General features: G+C 34.6%; 1 long non-coding RNA gene across 2 annotated transcripts; it reads right to left on the bottom strand.

Annotated features, from left to right (window-relative positions):
• Positions 1–9,249: 9,249 nt before the first annotated feature.
• Positions 9,250–10,706, bottom strand: LOC122023708. Of its 2 annotated transcripts, none has more exons than XR_006123215.1 (2): positions 10,060–10,706; positions 9,250–9,502 (listed from the first exon to the last, which is right to left on the bottom strand). It is a non-coding gene; the product is annotated as an uncharacterized LOC122023708 (long non-coding RNA). The 2 variants fall into 2 exon arrangements; XR_006123216.1 differs by having other exon boundaries at positions 10,069–10,706.
• Positions 10,707–11,081: the final 375 nt, after the last annotated feature.

The following is an 11,081-nucleotide window of genomic DNA, read 5'->3' as shown; positions in this document are numbered from 1 at the left end:
ATGAGGACGGAGAAAGGCGTCTTTTAAAAGTAGTATCATTATGTGTTGATGTTGGGAGTATAACATTTAATATAGAGTTTTGATATATGACTAAGGTTAAAATTAGATTAATTATAATCTAATAATTTATGTTAAGTGTGCAAGTGCAGGTTCATGAAGGGGGGGGGGGGGGGGGGGGGTGGATCACGTATTTTTTAAAAACTCACTTTTTCTTTTTCGGTTTTATGAAGTAAAGATAGACACGAAAAACAAGAACACAAAAACTTAAGGAGTTACTTAGTTCAGAGCGTTTGACGACTCCTATTTCAAAATCCATATCTCGCGGACCAATCGATGTGCAATCCACTAATGACCTCTTCCGGAATAACCGGAAAAGTACATCGAGTATAATAGAAAGATAGAATAGTTGTAACAAGCTACACTTTCCTTTATGCAATAATTAAATACACAAAGAAAACTTTGTTACTCAACACTTGTAGATTGTCAGATTGAGCTCGGTGTTGGACAACTTCTCAGTAGTAGGCGGGTGTAGCAAAGTTGTAGCAGAACAACATGAAGTCGGAGCAGTCGGAACGTCACACGATTGCGTAGAAGCTCGTAGAAGAAGTGTGAATTGAAAGCTGGCCAAAGTATTCTTTTATTGAGCATTGGAGGCATCTTCCATGGCACTAGAGGCGCCTTCAATCAATAAAGTTTCATCCTAAAAAACTAGTGCCTTATAGTCGTCGAGGTCTTCTGCGTTATTTAACCGAAGGTGCCTTCCAAGCTCTCGAAGGAGTCTTCCATAGCCCAGCTTAAGGTGCCTTCCTTTGCATGGAAGGCATCTCGGGTACTGTTTATCTGAGGCATTATGTACTCCTTTCGTCCTACAAAATGTATTAGTCAAACAAAATAAAGTATACCCTGCAAGACGAAGTTAGCATAATAAAAATAAGAAATATTAATTAGATTTTGTTTATTCAAGACCATGATCTAGTCAAGATCTCAATTTAAGTTTCTAAAATGGACCTAAATTGGACCTGGGCCTAAAGTCCCCAAATGGGACTCGTGCTCACTAGAATACTCTCCTCCAGTGATTTACCTTACCATACAAAATCGCTTGACTCTACTTCAGTCCATCAAGTCTTCCCGCCAGTTGTCAGGTCCGCAGACTCAACTGGACTTAGGCCAGTTGTCAGGTCCCGCAGACCCAGCTAAACTTTCCGCTAGATATCATGTCAATTCTTGACATATTTGGACTTCTACACCTATTTGGACTTCTACACCAGTTAGCAGGTCCTCCAGACTTAGCTGGATTTTAGCCTGGTGTAAGAGCAGTTAAGTCTTGCATACTTGATAGAAAAGGTTAAATCATAACACATCTAATTTTAATTTATGTATCATTCATCAAAACTTAGTTTTGATCATTGGTACTAAATGTACCAATAATCTTTCTCTTTTTGATGAAATGATAACTTGGGTTAAAATTAAAAAAAATACAAACATAAATAGTAGAAAAAAATGATTTAAGAGACATCAAGAATGATTTTGGTCGTATTTATTCTCTTAATTATTTTCAGGATTAAGTTGAAAAAATTTCTTAGTTTTTTTTTCTTATTTAGACTCTAACCCTCCCCTCTTTGACATTCATAAAAAAATTATGCACATAAGTACGTGTAAGCAAATAAAAGGGAGGATGTAGAAAAATTAAAACATGTATGCAACAAATTTTTTAGAGGTAAAGTTGTTCATAAAAACTTACAGGTCTATTTCATAGAGGAGTTAATGAAAAAAAAAATCAAAGTATAAAAGGAATTTTTAAAATTTGCAAAACGATTTTCAAATTTAAAAAAATTAAATTAAGAATTTTGCAAACCTTTTCCAAGGCAGATTTTAACACACTTTTCAAAGGTAATTTTCAAAATAATTTTCAAGGTAGTGTTGCAAAGTAAAAAATTTAAAAGTTTGATTTTCATTGCAATTTTTGAAAGTTAATTTTTCAAAATAAATTTTGAAAAAAAATGTTCAAAAAAATTAAGCAAATTAGTTTTGGAAACATTTTCAAAATATTTTGCAGAATAAAGTGAAAATATTATACAAGACTTTTTCAAAGCAATTTAAAAATTTTTGAAATAAGACACTTTGAAAGTAGTTTTTAAATATCCTTCCTCTAAACATGATATTGAATAATATTCATTTAAAAATTATCCTTAAATGTCTAACCTCCAATTATTAACTAACTATCAAAAGATAGCAGTATTCACTTAGTCAAGTTAAAAATTTACTGAAAATGGACTACTTAATTTGACCAATGTACTATTGTATTTTTTGCCTAAACTTATGTTGATGTACTGCTATAAGCATCTGAAGTCCAAGCAAGAGATCTATGTATCTTACGTCATTCTAAGTTTGTGAATACATAATCAAGGTAGACCTAGAATGCTTATGAGGTCCTCGTTACCTAGATCTATAAGATCATGCTTTCTAGAGATTCGTCCTATACTAAGGCTAAAATAAATTTTGAAACATTAGAAAAAAGAGAATGTTTTAAATAAATAAATAATAATAGCATAGAATTTACAAATCATTTGAAAATTTAATTGAGAATAAGAGTCTTATCTATTGTACACATTCCCAGTCTTCTTCGTAAGTTACTAAATTCAGATTCTGATAATGGTTTAGTGAAGATATCTGCTAGATTTGACTTGGACTCAATATAGTTAAGCTCAACGTGTCCTTAGGCGACGTGATCTCTAATAAAGTGATGTTTGATTTCAATGTGTTTAGTTCTTGAATAATGCACTAGATTCTTAGTTAAGTTAATTGAACTTACATTATCAATAAAGATTTTTACATTTTTATGCATTAAGTTAAAGTCTTTTTAATGTGTGCATTATCCATAACAATTGTATCACACACTCACTCATTGCTATATACTTTGCTTCAGTAGTAAATAAAGCAACACAGTGCTATTTTCTACAAAATCAGCTCACAAGTAATGGTCTAAGTAGTTGACATCCACCACTTGTATTTTTTCGATCTAGTTTATAGTCAGCATAATCTCGGTCAGAGTAATCTAGAAGTTTAAAATTACGTGTTCTAGGATACCGAATTCCTATATTTAGTGTGCCTTTAAAGTACCTAAAGATTCTTTTTTACATTAGTTAGGTGAAATTCCTTAGCACAGGTTTGATATCTAGTACACATACTAATTACAAATAAAATATCAGGTTGACTTGTAGTTAAGTACAAAAGGCTGCCTATAGCACTCCTATAATATTTTAAATCTACTGATGTTTCATTTGGATCATTATCTAAAGCTGTGTTAGTTGTCATTGATGTTTTTATTTCCTTAGTATTTTTCATTCCAAATTTTTTAAGTAATTTTTTTTGTGTATTTTTGTTGATAAACATAATTTCTTTCATTTGTTTGTTTAATTTGTAAACCTAAGAAATATGTTAGTTTACCCACTAAGCTTATTTCAAATTCTTATTCCATTAAGAGTATAAATTCTTATAAAAATTCTGAGTTGGTTGAACAAAAAATTATATCATCTATATAAATTTAGTCTATAAAAATATCTAGTTTAAGTGATTTTACAAATGGAGTTAGATCAATTTAACCTTGGTTGAATCCTTTGGAAATTAAATAGGAGGTTAACATTTCATACTAGACCCTAGGTGCCTGTTTAAGACCATATAATGCTTTCTTTAGTTTAAACACATGGTCAGGATAATCTAGGCTCTCACGCCTAGGTGATTGACCTACATAGACCTCCTCCTTTATTAGTCCATTTAAGAAAGTGGATTTAACATCCATTTGATAAAATTTAAATCCTTTATGAGCTGCATAGTTTAGTAGCATTTTAATAGACTCAAGTCTGACTATTGGGGCATATGTTTCATCATACTTAAGTCTCTCTATTTAACTAAACCCTTGACCTAATAATGTATCTTTGTTTCTAACAATTTCCTCATTTTTACTTAGTTTATTTCTAAACACCCATTTTATTTCTATGACCTTTTTATGTTTAGGTAATGGTACTAAATCCTAGACTTTATTTCTTTCAAATTGGCTCAGTTCTTCCTGCATGGCTATAATCCAGTTTAGATCAAGTAGAGATTCTTCTATTATTTTGGATTCAATTCTAGAGATTAAGGATATTTGACTTAGGTTTCTAGCTGACGATTTTGTTTGAACTCTTAGGTCTGTGTCACCTATTATTTGTTCAACTGAGTGGTCTGAGCTAACTCTTATTATTCTAGATTCAGTTTGTTTTTGTTCATTATCTTATGCTTGATTTTGTTCATCTTTGTATTCATCTATTTGATTTAGGCTATCACTTGCTCTCCCTAGTTCCGTGCTAGACCTAACAAAGTCTATTGGTTGATATTAAGTTTGAGTTGAGTTAGATTCTTTAGAGTTATTATTTTCATCAAATTTCACATTCGTTGTTTCTTCAATTCTTAGTGTAGTATTATTGTAAACTCTATAGCCTCTACTATTTAGGAAGTACACTACAAAGATTCCATTGTCTAATTTCGAGGTAAATTTTTCTAAGTATTTTCTTGTGTTTAATATGTAAATTGAACATCTAAATACCTTAAAGTATTTAATATTTAGTTTTTATTATAATATAGTTCATAGGAGGTTTTGTTATAATTCTTATTTATTATCATCCTATTTTGCACATAGCATGCTGTATTTACGACTTCATCCCATAGATATTCGGGAAGTTGGTATTCATTAAACATTGTTCAAGTTGCTTCCTTTGTTGCATGAATGGTACAATCCTTGCAGTAACTTTGATTCGATAGATCTTAGTATGATTAGTGTGGTTGTACCTCCTCGATATCCACATGAACATGACCTTCGTTTATCATACAAACTCAGTCTTCGAAGAAGAACAACCTTCGTTGTGCTAGCAATAGCAAGGTGTTCGGCCCAGAGAAGAAGAGGAAGAAGACTAGAAAAATTAATCTACAACCAAAAATACATTGCAAATGGTTTTTGTACTCATCCAATGAATACAAAAGGTTTTTTGCCTTTTGGTTTCCCTTTTAATGAATGCTCTATTAATCTCTATTAATGGACACTAATCCTATTTAGCGGGTTAGATGTTAATATATTTGATTAACCATTAATCCAATAAGCCATTAACCCAAACCGAATAAGTTATTAATCCATTAAGCCAATGAGTCTAATCCGAATTCATTTAAGTCTAATTTAGATTCATTTGGATTAACCCACTAATCTTAAGGTCCATAGTATTTTAGTCAAACTAAAATAAATATATCTCCATATCAACATGTTCTCTATGTGTGGGACCCAATAGGTTCTCGTAACGTTGCAATGTTTATAAAATCATTTTAGATACACAAGCAATTAATGACATATAGCAATATATCATTGCTACCTATGTGACGAGAATATCGAGATCTGACCTAATCTTTCTGTGTCTATTATCTTATATAACTCAATTATTCTATCTTTGATATCTAGATTAATCTATCAGGCATAGACTATATCATCCTGTTATTAATCTTTATGTTTCTTGATTTCCAAGTAGACTCACTCAACCAAATGAGCTTAATAGCTCATATTTTGAGTATGACCAAGCATTTTAATAGTCCTACTTAATCAAGGGGCCCATAGATATCACTATTGTCATATGGAATGGATAGATCCCATCTACATCACTCATATCCCACCACATAACTTATTGTATATCCAGTGATCGACTTTATAGTCCACCTTGTTACAGATGATGTTTACTAATATTAAAGTACACAACTCCTTATGTAAGGAATCGTAGTGACTTCAGGTCTAAAGACTATTCATACCAATAGTCACTATAAGAATGTTTATGATACTCATACAACGACCCATAAACATTCTCATAGCGAGTCAATTTAGTATATATTCTCTAATATATATATTTATATGTCACCCTGATATCTTACATCCATTACTTGTAAGATTAAGTCATTAATTGACCTATATACTAGTCTCAATACATTAAGACTAAAATATCTAAACTCGGGAAACACACTAAAAATCTAATTTTGGATGCAAGAGATGATAAAAATACCGAGAAATAAGACTAAAATAATCTGTTCAAATGTTGGTTATCAAATCTCTCTCACTTATTCTTGCACATCTCGTGCAGGTGAACAAATTAAGAAATTAACTAAAGAAGCATTCCCCCAGCAATTCTCAATTATGTTTAGAAGATGGTGAAATATAGTTACCTAAGTTGTTAAATCTCAAAACCCAAGCATTCATAGATTTAATTCATACACTAATTAATAAACATGATAACTTTAATCTATAATGAATAAACTAAGACTTATAACAAATAAACCTCACAAGATAAGTATTGTGCCCAAAGGATGTCCACATCTCTCTATAATGGCATGATATTGTCCACTTTGAGTCTAGGCCCTGATGACTTTAGTCTTGGGCTCTCCCCAAAAGGCATCATGCCAATGGAGATATCCTACATCCTTTTAAACCCATGATCTTTACCAAATATTTTCAATGTGGGACTTTGATTAAAACCCAACAATTCTCCCCTCAAACGAAGGACCACAATTATTCTCATGGTTTGGGCCTCCCTGCGAGCATCTGGTCACCCTGACCTGTTCTGGGTCTCTCCGCAAGCATCCACATCTGGTCACCTTGACCTACTTCGGGCCTCCTTGCGAGCATTGGTCACCTTGACCTGCTGCGGGCCTCCTTACGAGCATCCGATCACTCTGACCTACTCGCCTCCCAACAAATATCTGGTTACCTTGACCTGCTCCAGGTCTCTCCGCAAGCATTCACATCCGGTCACCTTGACCTACTTCGGGCCTCTCTACGAGCATTGGTCACCTTGACCTGCTGCGGGCTTCCTTACGAGCATCCGATCACCCTAACCTACTCGCCTCCCAACAAATATCTGGTCACCTTGACCTGCTCCAGGTCTCTCCGCAAACATCCAGTTATCCTAACCTACTTCGAACCTTCCCGCGAATATCCGATACTTTGACATGCTTCGGAGCCTTCCCGCAAGCATCCGCATCCGGTCACCTTGACCTGCTCTGGACCTCCCTGCGAGCATCTGATCACCCTGACCTACTCGCCTCCCCGCAAGTATCTGGTTACCCTGACTTACTCTAGGCCTCCCCGTAAGCATCTAGTTATCCTGACCTGCTTGGGGCCTTCCCACAAGCATCTGGTCAACCTGACCTACCTCGGGCCTACCCTTAACTTCGTTTAAGATCACCTCACATTGCATCTGGTCTGGACCATGACTTTGATACCATTTGTTGAGATCGAAGGATGTCCACATCTCTCCACAATGACATAATATTGTCCACTTTGGGCTTAGACCCTCATGACTTTGTTCTTGGGCTCTCCTCAAAAGGCCTCATGCCAATGGAAATATCTTACATCCTTTTAAACTCATGATCTTTACCAAATCTTTTCAATGTGAGATTTTGATTGAACTCCAACAGTAAGTAATGATAACTCTCCTCTCATAATTATATAATAGTTCAATTAGAGTGTCCACTTCAGAAGCTTCATTATTGCATAAAATGTCAGTGTCTTCTTCAATTGGTAGCATGCACCCTTACATGATTGACGCCAACTGAAATTCCTATAGAAATCTTGAGTATTAAAAAGAGAAGGATATCATTCCTGCATGCATGTAATGTGAGATGAACTAGAAATAATATCAATACTAATAGAGGATAAATTAAGAGGTATGTCACATCTAATAAAATTAGAATGAATTACCTCCATGGAATTTTCTAAAACTTTTGAAGAAATATTGACCTTACCACACAGAAAGGTCCCGGAGGGTCTAGAACAATGAATGTGTCATCATTTTGGTCAAGTAAAGCCTCTCGTTCTGGTAGTTATGCACTGGAAGGAAGTGATTCTTGGGATGTTCCCACACTTCCATTGTCAATAAGTGCAACAATAGACTTAGCTGCTCGAGTGGTAGTATAATCAAAGGAAGCAATTCTTGGGGCTTTGTCTCCAGAGCACAAGTCCCTACACCTCCATCATTATCAACACCACCTGCAACATCAAGAATATTTAGAATAATAATATCATCAACAATAACATTATCAGGATCAACTATAACATCACGATATAAAAAACTAGAAGAGATTTATAGAGTCGCTGAAACAAGGTCAGGAATATCACAAACTCTACAATCCATCTCAAAAATTGATATGATAAGTTGATTTGATAGCAACTGTAACTGTGTCGATAAATATTTTCTTTCTTGGAACTGACTTTCTTCTTATTGCCAAAATTGTTGCAACTGCTCCCTAAAATCCTACTCAAGCTGATGATACTGATAATACTTGGGCCACTCAAAGTCCCTTGTTGTGTGTTTCCATATCTAAATCCTAAAAATAAATTATACTTGTCCTGCTGATGGAGCTAATAATACTAAGGATTGGGCTGATGATACTGAATCTTGGTCGGTAACACATTGGCAAAGGAATGAACATCTTTGACAATCACCGATCTAGTCCCAAACTGCAGATAATTTGCAGCCATAATCTCAATAAGTTCTTTGGCCTGAGTAGATATCTTGTTAACTAAAACCCCTCCACTAGTTGCATCAACCATACTCTTGTCCATGGGACACAATCCCTCATAGAAGTATATAATCAGTAGCTAATCGCTAATATGATGCCGAGGGAAACTAGCAACAAGTCCTTTAAACCTCTCCCAATATTCTTTTAATGGTTCTCCTATGGATTGATGAACTCCACAAATACTCCTCTGAATAGCTATGGTCCTAGAAGCAGAAAAGAACCTCGCCAAAAATAATTTCTTTATCTCGAACCAATTGATGATAGAATTGGTGGGAGACAGTACAACAAATCTTTTGTTGAATCTGCAGTAATAATGGAAATGCTCTAAGTATAATATCTTCTTCTGATATACCATGTGACTTTAATGTAGAACACACAATATAAAATTTCTATAGATGTTTGTTGGGGTCTTCATCAGAAAGTTCGTGAAACTTCTATAATAAATGTATGATTTGCCATAACTCAAAATCTATCTCTAAATCAGAGTATCAAATGTAGAAGGACTCATTTGATAAATCTGGTGCCCAAAGCTCTCTGAGAGTCTTTTTAGTATTGTTCTTCATGTTGCTTATCAAATATGAGGCCCTCTTCATACACTGAAACATTGAAACTACTGATGACACACTAGAGATTTTTTAATCTTACCTGGAAGACTTATGTAAATAAAATCACAAAACATAGGAAAATATACAAGATAAAATGCATACATACATGAGATGAAATAATTAAGCCCTAATAACATTTTTAAATTTTTACAACCACCAAAGAAATAGAAATAAGAGAGAATAAAATTAAAAAAATAAAATGAAAAATATTGAAAAATTGAAAAGGTGATCTAAATGATGGAAATTGGCCAAAACATGCCTTTATTCATGACATAGCTGTAGTATTACTCCCCTCGCACCTTGTCTTCAACCTGCAAAGTTCAAGAGCAAAAGGTAAACATTAACAGTTATATTGAAAGAAAAATAAAATAACAAAGCAGAACAGTAAGAACAAGATAAAGAAAACTAGTGTACAGTCTAAAAATAAACAAACACCACTAGTTCTCCAGCAACGGCGCCAAAATTTGATGATGTCACAAGTGTCACTCGCTTAAATCAAATTAAATAATTTATAATCAATCGAAACCCCTTAACCTACACAACCACCATAAACATGCATAATTAAAATTAACTATCAAAGACTATCCTGCACTACATTGTCACACTATGATATAAGAATCATCATCAATAGATTAGACACGAACATGAATGAACTAAACAATTTAACAATAATAAATAAAATCTAATCATGCATAAATGATAAACTTATACTACATTGTCACCCTATGATACAAGATTAACAATCAGGCATAAATGAAACTAACAAGTGCAATAATAAACAATCTATCATGCATAAGAACTTAGCCACAAAAATCAACATGAAAGTGAACGTTAACATGAAACATTTAAATAAGGAAGTAAACTAAACTATCCAAACCCCAATTCCACAAGTGTGAACCACTGAGGAGAACTCCGCTGTCACTTGGAATCTCCTGAATCCAGTGGATGGTGATGTTGCTGATTGGCGACGATGGAAGCACGGCTTCCATAAAGAAACCACTCCTTGGAAACCTGCTGATTGCGAAGGAATTCTAGCCAAGATCCGTCAACCCTACTCTACCCTCTTTACCGTGTTCGGCAGATTGAGGTCGTGTGGTACCAGAATCTGGAAGAAATCTGGCTGGAATTCTCCAGTGAAGGGGAAATAGCCACCAGTGATGATCTGAGTCCCTGTTTTCTTCAATGCGTCCAGCAAGGAACCCTAAGCTCAGATGCTGAACCCTGACTGGAATGCGAGGAGAATGAAGAACCTCACCAAATAGATCAATCCAGCGCTGCCCGATGATCGTCGTCGCTGCAGCTCCGCCAGAAATGCCGCCGTTGCTTATTCGTCATCTTCAATGGGGAGAAGAATAAATGCACAAAACCAACACTAGCCCCGAGCCTTGCTATTAGCCACCTTCTTCATCGTCGGTTGCTTAGGAGATAACAGAAGGTGAGCGTCGAGGATTTGGAGAAGATGAGGGATCGCAAGTGCCTTCTGCTCTAGCTCCAAGCCGCAAGCCCCTAATTCTTGAACCGGATTAGGTTTTGAACCGTATTAGGTTTTAAACCTAGCCATTGAATCAAGTGCACCAAATTATCCTTTCAAAGCAACTAGTTCAAATCAGATTTAAATATTGAAGCCCAACTAAATTAGGTTTTAGGTTTTCTTCTTGAGCTTTTGAAATTGGGATTTAGATGAGACTTTGAATTTAGGCTCTTAATTTTAATCTCCTTCTTTTACTCTAAACTTATGATGAGTGAACCCAACAATCACTTGGATCAAACCGGTACTCTTCTCCTCAATTGTTGTCTCCTTCAATTCCTGTAAAATAAAATATAATAACATAATAGTTAAAATATCCATCAAATGAATAGGAATTGTTGATATCTCCTTCAATTCCTGTA

This window comes from Zingiber officinale, chromosome 1A (assembly GCF_018446385.1).
Source record: "Zingiber officinale cultivar Zhangliang chromosome 1A, Zo_v1.1, whole genome shotgun sequence".
NCBI classification, from domain to species: Eukaryota; Viridiplantae; Streptophyta; class Magnoliopsida; order Zingiberales; family Zingiberaceae; genus Zingiber; species Zingiber officinale.
The sequence above is the reverse complement of the archived record's forward strand: the minus strand, read 5'-3'. Positions and strand labels throughout refer to the sequence as shown.